General features: G+C 34.5%; 1 protein-coding gene across 2 annotated transcripts in view; it reads right to left on the bottom strand.

Annotated features, from left to right (window-relative positions):
• The window catches only part of GSTCD (glutathione S-transferase C-terminal domain containing), a 136039-nt gene that overhangs the window by 16307 nt on the left and 106461 nt on the right, over positions 1–13271 (bottom strand). The gene's annotated exons all lie outside the window — the stretch shown is intronic.

Consider the following 13271-nt stretch of genomic DNA (forward strand, 5'->3'; position numbering starts at 1 on the left):
ATTAACAATACATGTAACATCTACAGTGTTTTGTATCATATAAGACAATATTGATGTAGGTAATGAAAGACAGATGATTCATATTGTAAACAGATGATGTAAGCTTACAGTAAAATGTATTTTCTCTTCCTTATGATTTTCTTAATAACATTTTCTTTTCTCTTGCTTACTTTATTGTAAGAATATGGTATAAATACATATACAAAATATGTGTTATGATAACACATTGATTGAGTTATCAGTAAGGCTGATAGTCAATAGTAGGCTATTAGGAGTAAGTTTTGGGTGAATCAAAAGTTATACATAAATTTTTGACTGTGGGGGAATTGGTACCTCTAACTGCTATGCTGTTCAACGGTCAACTGTATTTACACAATAGAGTTTAAGTCTAAAGGGTTTTATTGCACCACAAACTCCCAATTTCCATTGCCATCAAACTCAGGTTCTAAATAACAAAGAATGAAACAGATCAATGGAACAATTTGAATATGGAAATTTAGCATACAAGGGTGGCACTTCAAACCACTGTATGTGATAGACTTTTGAATAAGTGATGTAGGGTTAGCCTGATAGGCATATGAAAAATAAGATTAGATCCTTTCTTCTCACCACACATAATAAATTTCAAATGGATTAGAGATTAAAAATGAAAAAAAAGACATGATCGAATTCCTCCATAATCTAAGGAAGTGGGAAATACTTTCATAGCTATGTTTGAAAATCCATATGCAATAAAGAATAAGGTTAATAAATTTGATAAAATAAAAATGAAAAAGAAAACCCTCTTAAATGGCAAAAACCCCACACAATTACATGTAAAAAGACAAATGATAAAGTCAGAAAAAGATTTGCAACCTATAGCATAAACAAAGGGTTAATATCCCTAATAGATAACAAGTTTCTAAAAATAAAAAAAAAAGCCCAATAATCTGATAAAATGGACAAGAGATTTGGGTGAGTCATGAACAAAAACATGCAAATAGGCCTTAAACCAAAGTTGTTCAATATTGCCCAAAATAAGAGAAATAAATATTTATACTACATTCAGATACTACTTACCACCTACTAGAATGACAGAAATCCTAAAATTTGATGACAGTCTATGGGCCAGGCTGTGGGGGCGACAGACACTCATATAATGTCATTGGGAATACATAAATGTCACAACCCTATGATGCAGGAATTTAGCAATATCCAGCAAAATTACATTTGTGATTTGCAATCTCACTTCTAAAAAATCTGTTCAAGGGACCCACTGGCAAAAATACAAAGTGATCTGTTCATTGAAGAAATAGTTGAATAACAAAATGGAAACACACCAATTTTCCACTGACAGAAGACTGATGGAATAAACACAATGGAATACTCCACAGCTCTAAAAAGGAACAAGGAACATCTCTACACATGGCCATGGGAAATATTATTAAATGAAAAATAATGTTAAAAATTCTGAAACTATTTCCAGTAATCATCACTTCTGGTTGTGTTTTAGGACTCTGTTGTATATATTGAGGTAAAACAATAAATTGCTGATCTAAGTAGGAAACAGATCTTTTTTAAAGCATAGGATAAAGAATAAAGAGATATGAGATAGATAAGTGAGGCTAAATTAAAATTCCAAAGCCCTGAATTTAAATCAGAAATTTCAGTGTGAACCCACAATGATTTTGTTTAATAAAAAAAGTATCACCTAGATCAGACCACTGTAAAGTCTAGAAACAAAAACAAAACCAGTGGCAATGCCCATCTCTAGTACCTAGAAAATCTAAATAGGATTTTCCTTTAAAGGATTTAGTGAGCTCTGTGGAGAAACAGCTGATGCCAGACATGAGGCAGACATATATACGATGAGCTGGAATATCTTAGACTGAAAGCACAGATGCTATCAAATACTATTGAAGCCTTATCAAAAAGCCTCAGGAGCCAACTTGAAATGCTCCCACTGAACAAAGACAGGAATATTTGAGCATCAGTGAGAAAAGTAAATGAAATAGATTCAAGTATTTCAAATATTAAATTGATGAGTCAATAATCATACTGAAAAAAGAAAGCAAACTTAACTGGTCACTTGTGACAGATAACCAATTCATTTTGAAAACTGGAAAATAAAGGAAAAGGATGGAGTTTTATTTGGCCTTTCCTATGTGGCTGTATCTCAGTGTAGTCAAGTAGTTGATGAAGGTAAGTGAATGAAGATGCAATGGTAACATTAGAAGAATGTCACCATTTTGCAATCCTTACTAAAATAATGGAACTGCGGGCAATGGTCCTGAATGCTGCTAACAGGACACAAGAGACACCACTTCTAAGTGCTTGTTGCCAGAACATGCCATCACCTATGATGCGGATTACCCAAAATGTGAGCCTGATCTGATTATGCCTTTATGATGGAGAGCTAACTCCCAATTTCTAGGCAATATAGGGAACAGGGTAATATGTGAAACAACACCATGGGGTGCAGTCGGCAAAACCCACTGTGGGAAATGCTAAAGGAGAAATGACATGGTCATGTAAGCACACTGCAAGGAAATGAGGACAGGGAGGGCAGGGTACACAGAGTGATCCCCTAAAGATGTCCTCATCCTACCCCTGGAACCTGTCAACAGGGCAAAAAGTATTTTTTGCAGATGTCAATGAGATTAAGGACCTTAAAATAGCAAGATTATTCTGGATTACAAAGGTGGGCTCACTCTAATTACATGAGGTCTTAAAAGTAGAGAACTTCCTCAGGTAAGCAAGAGGGATGAGACAAGAGATGTCAAAGGGATTTGAAGCATGAAAAGGACTTGACCCACTGCTGGCTTTCATGGTGAAGGAGGCCATGGACCAGGGAACATGGACAGCTCTAGAAGCTGAGAATGACTCCCCGCTAAGCCTGCAGGTAACAGGAAACTTAGTCTATAACCACATGGAACTGAATTCTACCAACAATCTGAGTGACCCCGTTAGTGAATTCTCCCTCGGAGCCTCCAGGTAAGAGCCAAACCAAGCCAATACCTGATTTTGACCTAATGACACCTGCAGTAGAGAAACTAGTTGAGCCCACCTGTATTTCTACCTATAGACCTGTGAGATAATAAATTTGTGTTATGTTATGATAGGCTGCCAAGTTTGTGGTAATTTGCTACAACAGAAATGGAAAACAAATGACAATCTATAGATTTGTAAACTTTAAGACTCACGTTAACCATTTCAATTTTTGTGTCTTATTTCAATCCCTATTAAAAGAAATACCATTTTGCAATCCTTACTAAAATAATGGAACTAAAAAAATCATGAGACAACTGGTGTAGAGTTCTGCAGCAACATGAAATTCAGTGATTTTGCTGAGGAATTTGTTATTCTTTCTTATTGATCATTAAAGGGCTGTAATTACTACTTATAGTGGAAACTGCAGAATTCATCCATTCACTGTTCATTCATTAATTCATTCCACAATCATAGGGCATTTCCTATCCATCAGTATGATGGAAATGGCTAGCCATACAAAGGTAAAAAATATGGTCCCTTTTCCATGCTCTGTCAATAGCAACCCTTGAATTTAAACTATCAATACATTAATCAACTCAATGTGGGAATTGTATAGGTTTAAGCAACTTATAAAGTTCTGGTTATTTTATGTGTCTAATATGTGTGACTCACATGGAATATAAAGAAGAATAAAACACCACACATGCAATGGCACACAAGCAGTATATACAACTGTGTATAATACAAGGCAGAATGTGTTAAGTGTCATCTAAAAAGCACAAACAGAAACATCGGAGGGAGAAGGGATATTCAGATGGGGAAAAAATCAGCAAAGGTCTTCTGGGGGAGGAGGTGGCATTTGAAGAAGTCCTTGTTGGACAGAAAGGAGTTCAAAAAGGAAAGAATTCAAGCACAGAGGCAAACAAGCATATGACATTTTCATGAAATAGGGAGTGATACTGATGTTAATAATAATACAAACTTTAACATTTATTAAGGCACTGTGCTAAGTACTTCCCACATGTTTACTTGTGTAACACAACCCTATGAAGTACATACTCTCTTTGTTTTACCTTTTTTATTATGGTTAAAGAAACATAATATAAAATTTACCATCTTCGCCTTTAAGTGTACAGTTCAATAGTGTTAAGTATATTCACATTGCTGTGAAACAGATCTCCAGAACTCTTTCATCTTGTAAAACTGAGACTCTACAGCCATTGCACACTTTTCCTTTCTCCCTTCCCCCGGCCCCGATAACCACGATTCTACTTTGTTTCTCTGCATACCTTAGATACTTCATATAAGTGGAATCATCAATATTTGTCTTTTTGTGATTGACTTATTTGTTTTAGCATAACATCCTCAAGGTTTATCAATGTCATAGCATATGACAGAATTTCCTTCTTTTTAAAGGTTAAATAATATTCATTTATATATATATATATATATGCACACATACATACCCTCTTGGCTATTGTGCTACCACCTCTTGACTATTGCAAATAGTGCTACTATGTACATTTGTACATGCATGTACAAGTATCTAAGCAGATGCTATTTTAAGATGAGGAAACTGAGTTCCAGAGAGGTTAAGTAACTTGTTCCAGGTCACATAACAAATTAAGGACCTGACTCAGATAGTTGAGGGCCTCCATGCTAGATATCTACTCTTTACAAATACACTTCTCATTTCATTCCTTTCACTGGCCCTACTATCTTCTAAATTACAACACCACAGGGAACCAGCATGTATTCAATATGTGCTTGATGTCAAAATCTTTACTCAGATTTTTCTTGATTTAATCAATAGTTTAGTTCTTTTTCTTAATTTAATACTTTAAGAACCTCGTATGATCTCATTTGCAATAAAAAGCCCAAGGTCACTAAGCCAGCAAGCATCCCTGAAGAAATTTGAATCCAAGTCTGACTCCAAAGTTTACATTCTTTCTATTGTATTATGCCATGCCTTCTCTGACCAGCATCTCTGGAGCTGGAAGGAGCTTACATCTTTTTTTTTTTTTTTTAATGAAGAATTTCTGTAAACCACTCTTAACGTTCACCACTTACCTGTGGAGAAAATGAATGAAATATGTGCTGGCCACATATAAAGGAAGTGATCAAAGAAGGAAGAAGATAAACACATCTATTATTTTTCTTAACCCATTCTTATCCTTAGTAATTTTATGAAATTTAATTGTTAATTACATTTCAAGCATCTGACCAGAGTTTGTAATATAACACACACCAGAAAGGTTTGATAACTGTAGAAAGAGCATCAAAATATAACTCATGGGAATCTAATGAAAGCTAAAGGGCTGGGAGAAAAACACAATTGATTTTTAGCTAACCTCATAGCAAATAAGTGTTTTACTGACTGACCCAAAGAATTCAGGATGGTGGTTCTCAAATAATGAGTTTTTTTTATTATCTATCCCTTTCTATGTCTATATACCAAATTCTAATAAAAGATAAAAATTTAAGTTGTAAACTTCTCTATTATCCAAGGTGATGCATATTTCAAAATAAATGTAAGTATTTTCTATCTAAATATGTGTGGCAGAATTCATGGACTGTAAATTGAGGGCCTTTCCATTTTCTTACTTCAGTTAATCTGTACATCATAAAAGTTGTAAGCACAATACTTACTCTATCATCTAAGTTAGCAAAATAAAACTGAACAGCCAAGAAACTTCAATCCACATATCTTTCTTATATATGGTAGTAAATAAGTGAAATTAATCCTCACTCACCTTCTTTCAGCTGGTAGCCTCTGGACAGACAAGGCAAGGCTCCAGATAAACTGCCATATATTTTCATTCTTAGATAATATATGTTGATAAAAACTATATGTTGATTTTTAAAAATTTTATTAAGGTATCATTGATATACACTCTTATGAAGGTTTCACAAGAAAAACAATGTGGTTATTACATTCACCCTTATTATCGAGTCCCACCCCATACTCCATTGCAGTCACTGTCATTCAGCGTAGTAGCCACAAAGTCCCTATTTGTCTTCTCTGAGCTACACTGTCATCCCTGTGACCCCATGTGTACCAATCATGACACCCCAGGATCCCCTCTTCTCTCCCTTCCCACCTGCCGTCCCCCACCTCTCCCCTCTGGTAACCATTAGTCCCTTCTTGGAGTGTGTGAGTCTGCTGCTATTTTGTTCTTTCAGTTTTGCTTCGTTGTTATACTTTACAAATGAGGGAAATCATTTGGCACTTGTCTTCCTCCACCTGGCTTATTTCACTGAGCATAATACCCTCTAGCTCCATCCATGTGGTTGCAAATGGTAGGATTTGTTTCTTATGGCTAAACAGTATTCCATTGTGTATATGTACTACATCTTCTTTATCCATTCATCTACTGATGGACACTTAGGTTGCTTCCATATCTTGGCTATTGTAAATAGTGCTGTGATAAACATAGGGGTGCATATGTCTTTTTGAATCTGAGAAGTTGTTTTCTTTGGATCAATTCCTAGGAGTGGAATTACTGGGTCAAATGGTATTTCTATTTTTAGTTTTTTGTGGAACCCCCATATTGCTTTCCATAATGGTTGAACTAGTTTGCATTTCCACCAGCAGTGTAGGAGGGTTCCCCTTTCTCTGCATCCCTGCCAGCATTTGTTGTTCCTAGTCCCTTCTATTTCGGCCATCCTAACTGGTGTGAGGTGATGTCTCATTGTGGTCTTAATTTGCATTTCCCTTATAATTAGCAATGTGAAGCATCTTTTCATGTGCCTGTTGGCTATCTGAATTTCTTTGGAGAAGTGTCTGTTCATATCCTCCACCCATTTTTTAATCAGGTTATTTGCTTTTTGGGTCTTGAGGCATGTGAGTTCTTTATGTTTTGGATGTTAACCCCTTGTTGGATATGTCATTTATAAATATATTCTCCCATACTGTAGGATGCTTTTTTGTTTTGCTGATGGGGTCCTTTGATGTACAGAAGCTTTTTAGCTTGATGTAGTTCCATTTGTTCATTTTTGATTTTGTTCCCCTTGTCTGGAGAGATGTGTTCAGGAAAAATTTGCTCATGTTTATATTCAAGAGATTTTTGCCTATATGTTGATTTTTAATGTAAGGCAAATTTTGCAATATAATAAGCCTATGATTTATTCATATCCAAAAAACTAAGCTGTGCTAGTGTATTTATGACTCTAATAGGCTCCTGTCCTTGTTTTGTTTGTTTTTTTATGAGATTCATTTAACATTTATTCACGTTTTCTTAGACCAAACCATGCACATGGGTGTTGTTATTCCCCATTTTACAAAAAGGTTAAGTGTCTGGTCCAGGGTCACAGGCGATGAAGTGAAAATTTAAACTCCACCTCTCCATGTTCCCATTTACTCCTTTCACTAGATGTGGGAAGTGAACAGGAAGTTACTGACTAGACTCTCATCCAGTTCTTACATCAAAACTTGCTTCATTCCTCTTCCCCTCTTGGAGCCCTAACTTCTCCGTCTGTAAAATGAGAAGCTTGAACTGAATAATTTCTAAATTTGCCCCAAACCAGTTATGCTCTGAGCCTTTGCTTCTCAAAGAGGATTCTTGACCAAATATCTTCAACAGGAACAGGCTTGGTCCCAACTGTGCACTTATGTTCCCCCACTTTAAAAACTTTCATGCAATTATATTACAGTAATAGGTTAAAGGTGTGTAATTACATAGGAGTCCCTTGTTCTAGACATACTGCTCCACCCCTGAAAGAAAAACCAAAGCTAATGCTTTGCAACTCATTGGTTTTCTTCTCTGAAACCTCTTTTTCTATATAATAAATGTGTATTGCTATCCCTTGATTTGTAAATATTAGACATTATTGGTTTTCTGTCTTGGGAGATGAATTTTTTTTAGTTCATTTATGTACCTGCACCTTTTCTCAGTCTCTTAATGTTATCTCCAATTTTTAGTTAAGTGTTTAAGCAATGTTTTTATTATTATTGCTTTGTATATACTGTTCACTACTGAGCTAAGTGTGCTGTACAATTTTATTTTTCTTTAACATGCGAGGCTTTCCATACCCAAAAGTTCTGGAAAGTGCCCTATTGTATAAATTTAATGGAATTTAAATAAATTCATATAAATTGTATGAAAACTCAAATAATCTTTCTTTCCTGAAGACATCTTTTCTGAGCCTCCTGACCTTTAACTAGAATATGAACTCAGTGTTTCTTTAGGCCAGCTGCCTAGTTCTGGTCTTAACACTGCCCTTTGCCGTCATATGAAGAGTCTTTTAACCACCCATTGTATTGCATTTTTCACATTCCTTTTTCTTATTTATTCTCTTGTTTTGTGAAGCATGTCTAGTAGTTTCCTAATGTACATTTTTTGGGGACTCTGAAATTTTCTTTATTACTTTCATACTTGTCTGATGGGTTGGTTAGGCATAGAATTTTAGGTTGGATATTTTCCTTTTGAGTTTTAAAGGTATTCACTGTCTTCTAACCTCCTATGTTGCTACTGAGAAATTTCATGGCATTTTGATTCCAAATTTTTTTAAGAAAAACAGCCTTCATTATTGATACATTTTCTTATAGTAGTTCTTTGATATTTTCCTCTCCACCATTTTATCTATTTTCTCTTTCTGATCCTTCTATTACTTACATACTGGACTTCCTAGACTGAATTTCTAATTTTAAAAAATTGCTTCTTTCAGTTCCTATTTCTGTCTTTCTTTGTTCTATTTTTCTGGGGGGTGATGTCCTACACTTCCCCTTTTAGATTTTCTACTTGTTTTTATTTTCATTAGCATATTTTTTATTTCCAAGAAGTTCTTCTTGTTCTCTGATAGTTCATTTCTTTTTCTTTTTCATTCTACCCTTGTTTCATCAATGCAATATCTTCCCTGATCTCTCTCAGAATGAGATCTTGGTCATGTTTGCTGCTTTGGTCTCTTTTTTTTTATTTTGGAATCTTTCTAAACTTGCTATTCCTTGACTGTCAGTTCACATTAAAGAAAAAATGACTAAAAAATTGATTGGAAGTTCTGAATGAAACTTGAAGCCTGGTGAGTTTCACTAGTGACTGAGTGACCATGTGACCAGCTGGCTTTTAAAATTTTTTATATTACAGCTATAGCATCTGTTGTTATTTTCTTTGGGGACAGTTCTGATTCTGCATAGGAGGATTTTTGTTTTAACTCTTGGAGATGATTTTTGCTTCTGAAATTCTGGAATTAAGGGCAAATGGGGGCGAGGGGAGGGAAGAGGTCCATCATTGTGTATGCAGATCCTCACTCAGTTGCTGCTCTCAGTGTGGCGCATCATCCCTGCCCTCTGTGCCCAATATCCCGATACTTGGAACATCTCTGTCTCAATTCCTTCAAAGAATAAACTTCTCGTCTCTTGTAGGAGTCAGGGAGAAAGATTTACCTGTCTATACAAGGGGGGAGGGTGGGAGCCTGGGTCTCTATATATTTTTAATTAAACATGATTTCATTCCTCCTCATGATCTTTCTCTGAGGTTTCTGGCATCCTGAATTCCTGAATTTTTCTGGGAGCAAAGTGACTTGCTTCTTGATAACCAACCCCTCTCCCCCATGCATTTTAGTTTAATCTTCTCTACTCAATGAAACTAATATAAGGTTGGGTTGTATATCAATGATACTTCACCTAAAAATAAATTTTCCATTTTTCTTCAGTTTGCTTTCTGCCCTCATATATTGTGGTTCAAGTTACTATATTTTGAACATAGTTTCACCTAAGATGGGTGTAATTTTTCTGGTTCTTGTTCTCCTTGTTATTTAGGGTTCTGTTCTTTCTTGGGGCCATTCTGGTAAGTCCTCTATTTTGGCTTAATGATTAAAAATTGTGTTTACAGAATATGTAATTTCTTAAGTTCCTTTTCTTTTAAAACAAGGATTATATAAATTAGGTATCAGGAGTGTTACTGAATTACATTTTATAATTACATATGCTTCTTCTAACTGTACACTAATATACATAACTAGAAATAAGCTTGAATTTAGCCCTTGGCACTGATAAATCATAAACAATCATATTAAAAATTGGTAAGGGTAAAGTAGAAAAAAGTAAATGCAGACAAACTTTTTTAGATTTTGATAAATATTGACAAATAGAAAATATTCACCAAACTGCAAAAATCAATCATTTATTATCTGGTTGAGATGACTCTGTGTTACTGCTGGAATTATCCATCTAAAAATTTTGGTGGGGAAGTTGGTTAGCCCTGACACAGTTTTTTTTTTTTAATGCAACGTGTGTTTTTCTATAGTCATGGCCCTTTCTGTGATATTGTTTGGCAAGGTTTTTGTAATATTGTTTGAGAGCCCGGTTATTAGTACACATTGCAACTTGGGTCTTAAAAGGAAAATCTTATAAAGTAAGTTTTTTACAGTAATGATTATTTAACTTGCATTAGGCAATAACAGACTTCTTTAAAAAAAAACAGCCATTAAAATGTCTACTTTTAAAGTAATCTCTTGTAAATTGTCCTTTAAGTGTATGGTGATCAACACATACTGCCTTAGTTTGGGCTGCTATAGAAACATTTCCACAGACTGGGTGGTTTAAACAGCAAATACTTATTTCTCACAGTTCTGGAGGTCAGAAGTCTAAGATCAGGGTGCTGGCAGATCTCATGTCTGGTGAGGACCCCCTTCCTGGTTTGCAAAGGGCTGCTTCTCATCGTCCCCCCACATGAAGGAGAGCCAAGGAAGTAGGCCGTCTTTCTTTTCGCGTCTTATAAGGGAACTAATTCCATTCAGGACAGTTCCACTCTCATGAGCTAATTACCTACCCAAAGCCCGCCTCCTAATACCACCACTTAAGGGTTAGGAATTTAACATATGAATTTTTTTGGTGGGGGGCACAAATATTCAATCCATAACAAACACTCAGTTCAGTGCCATACAGTTAGTTATCTATATTGAGACTGGAAAGAAAAAATCCTTCTTGAGTGTTTATTTTTTAAAAGACTTTTTTATATTTTCCCCAGGATATAACAGTCATTATAATCAAAATCAGAATTAGCCAATCAAAAGGTATTTCTATAATAATCAAATGCTCATTTTGAAAGAAATCATATCTCTCTCTCTATGTTCAGAATTCTTTTAGAAACCTTGTAGTTATCCTTAGGACCCTATTAGTCTTTCTGGCTAAATAAGCTATCTATCAAATATTAAACACATATGTTTTTTTCTTCTATCTTCATTGCTTAATTGCTTACATTATTATGAATATAAAAATAATGTTAAGTTTGGGATATTTTTTAATATTGAAAATAAAGAAAAGCATATTAGCATATAGAGAGAGCCACCTTTAAAAAAATACATATTGGCATAATTTACTCCCATCCATTTTTGATGTAGTTCTTTTCAATGGTTGAGATCACACTGCACAGAGTAAGAGGCCCAATTTGTTGAGTCCTTCTTAAATGCCAAGCAAACAGCTAAGTGCCTCACATGCATTTTATCAACATCCTATGAACCAGGTATATTATGCCCATCTTATAGGCAGAAAAACTGAGGATTGGTGAGTTTAAATAAATTGTCCAAAGCTATATAGTTAACTAACTGGCCAAACTGAGACTTTAGCATAAGGCTGCCCAATGTTAAAATACATCTCTTAGCCATTATGTTTATACAATTTTCGTTTTACCAATATAATAAATTTTTCATGTCATTAACAACTCATTGTAAATACCATGTAAGTGAATATTTCAAAGCTCCTGTATGGTTATACCCATCTTACTGAAGCATTGCAATCAATGAGAAATAATATTTTAAAATTCTTTGTCAGTTTTAGAACAAGAATTGAATATCATTGTTCAAGTTAAAATGTATACAGTTACTAGAGACTTTGAATGTTTTCATAAGCTTATCAGGCATTTGTGTATTTCCAAAGAACTATATTTCTCAAATATACAGAGTGTAAATCAGAAATTACAGAATGACTCTGGAACAAACATAGTATTACCTTACTGATACTGATTATATAGGGGAGGTACAATAACTAGGGGTGTTGGTAGAAGTTTTTGAAAAATTTGAAAATGGATTTGTTCTCTTCCATTATTTCAAATCAAAGTAATTTAACAAAGTTAGTACACCTGTTAATTTTTGCCTGATATAGGTTGTATTAATGGCATTTCAATTCTTATATATGTAATTTGTTTAAAGCTCCAAAACATGTTTAGTTCTAAGGCTTTAAAATTCTCTTCTAAAGATCTTGTTTACATCATTAATTTTATATCTAAAGAAAAAAATAATGAAAGAAAAAGGCATTTGCTAAGCAAAGATAAATGCCAACTAACTGTTAATTTGAAAGATCGCAACATTATGGATTAATGCAGTCTTAATTCATTTCCAGTACCTGGCTGTTCTGATTTCCTCTCTACCTACACTATTTTCACTGGAATCTATTATGCAAGAGTTAGAACCACTGATCCATTTAGTTTGATTTATCAAGTGACAATACCTCAATTATCTTCCTAGGCAAATTAATTCCTTGAGAGTAAATCTAATTTTGGTTTAATCCTCCAAGTAATTTTAATTCATTTCTATGTAACACGACAAAGGTAATTTATGAAAGAAAAAAAGTCATTATGGATATAATATTATGAAATGTGGAGAAGAAATCACTTATAAAAAGACATAAGTTTTAGTTGGTGTTAGTAAGTTATGACCTTGGAAGTTACAAGAATATATGCCAGAGAAGGGCAAAGAGATAGATGGCTGACAGGCTGGGAATTTCATGAATTGAGAGGTGAGTGAATGGGCAGCAACACCTTGGTATCTTAAACATTCTGCTTGGTATATGGGTAATACGGGCATTGGCTTAATGGCTTGTTTCATGGGAGAACCTGTGTATGTCAACATTTATGTAAAATTTAAATTGCACAAAAATATATATTTAATTTGCTGTCTCAGATGTTTACGTTTTCCAAAATTTCCTTATTAACAGTTACTTTACTAACAGTTTTCTTAAAACTGTTGGCTTCTCTTTGTATAGGCTTGGCTTGAGATAACCAATCTAGATCACACCTACACAGTAAACAAACTGCATTCTTTTTTAGGCTGTAAAAAATAACAATAAGCCCCACAAACTTGGAGTAGTTGATATTTAAGAAATGAACGTTTTTGGGAAAAAATCATAAGTACTACAAAAGGTTTGAGCTTCTGAAATTGGACAAGAGTTCCATCTAGTCAAGCCCATTGTGTGTGTTATATGAACACAGACAGTTGGGAATGCAAATTAGCACAACTTCCCTGGAAAGTGATTTGGCAAATGTATCAAATATCTTAAGTGATGCATAAGATATCCATCATAGTAA

This window comes from Manis javanica, chromosome 5, assembly GCF_040802235.1.
Source record: "Manis javanica isolate MJ-LG chromosome 5, MJ_LKY, whole genome shotgun sequence".
In the NCBI taxonomy this organism is placed as follows: Eukaryota; Metazoa; Chordata; class Mammalia; order Pholidota; family Manidae; genus Manis; species Manis javanica.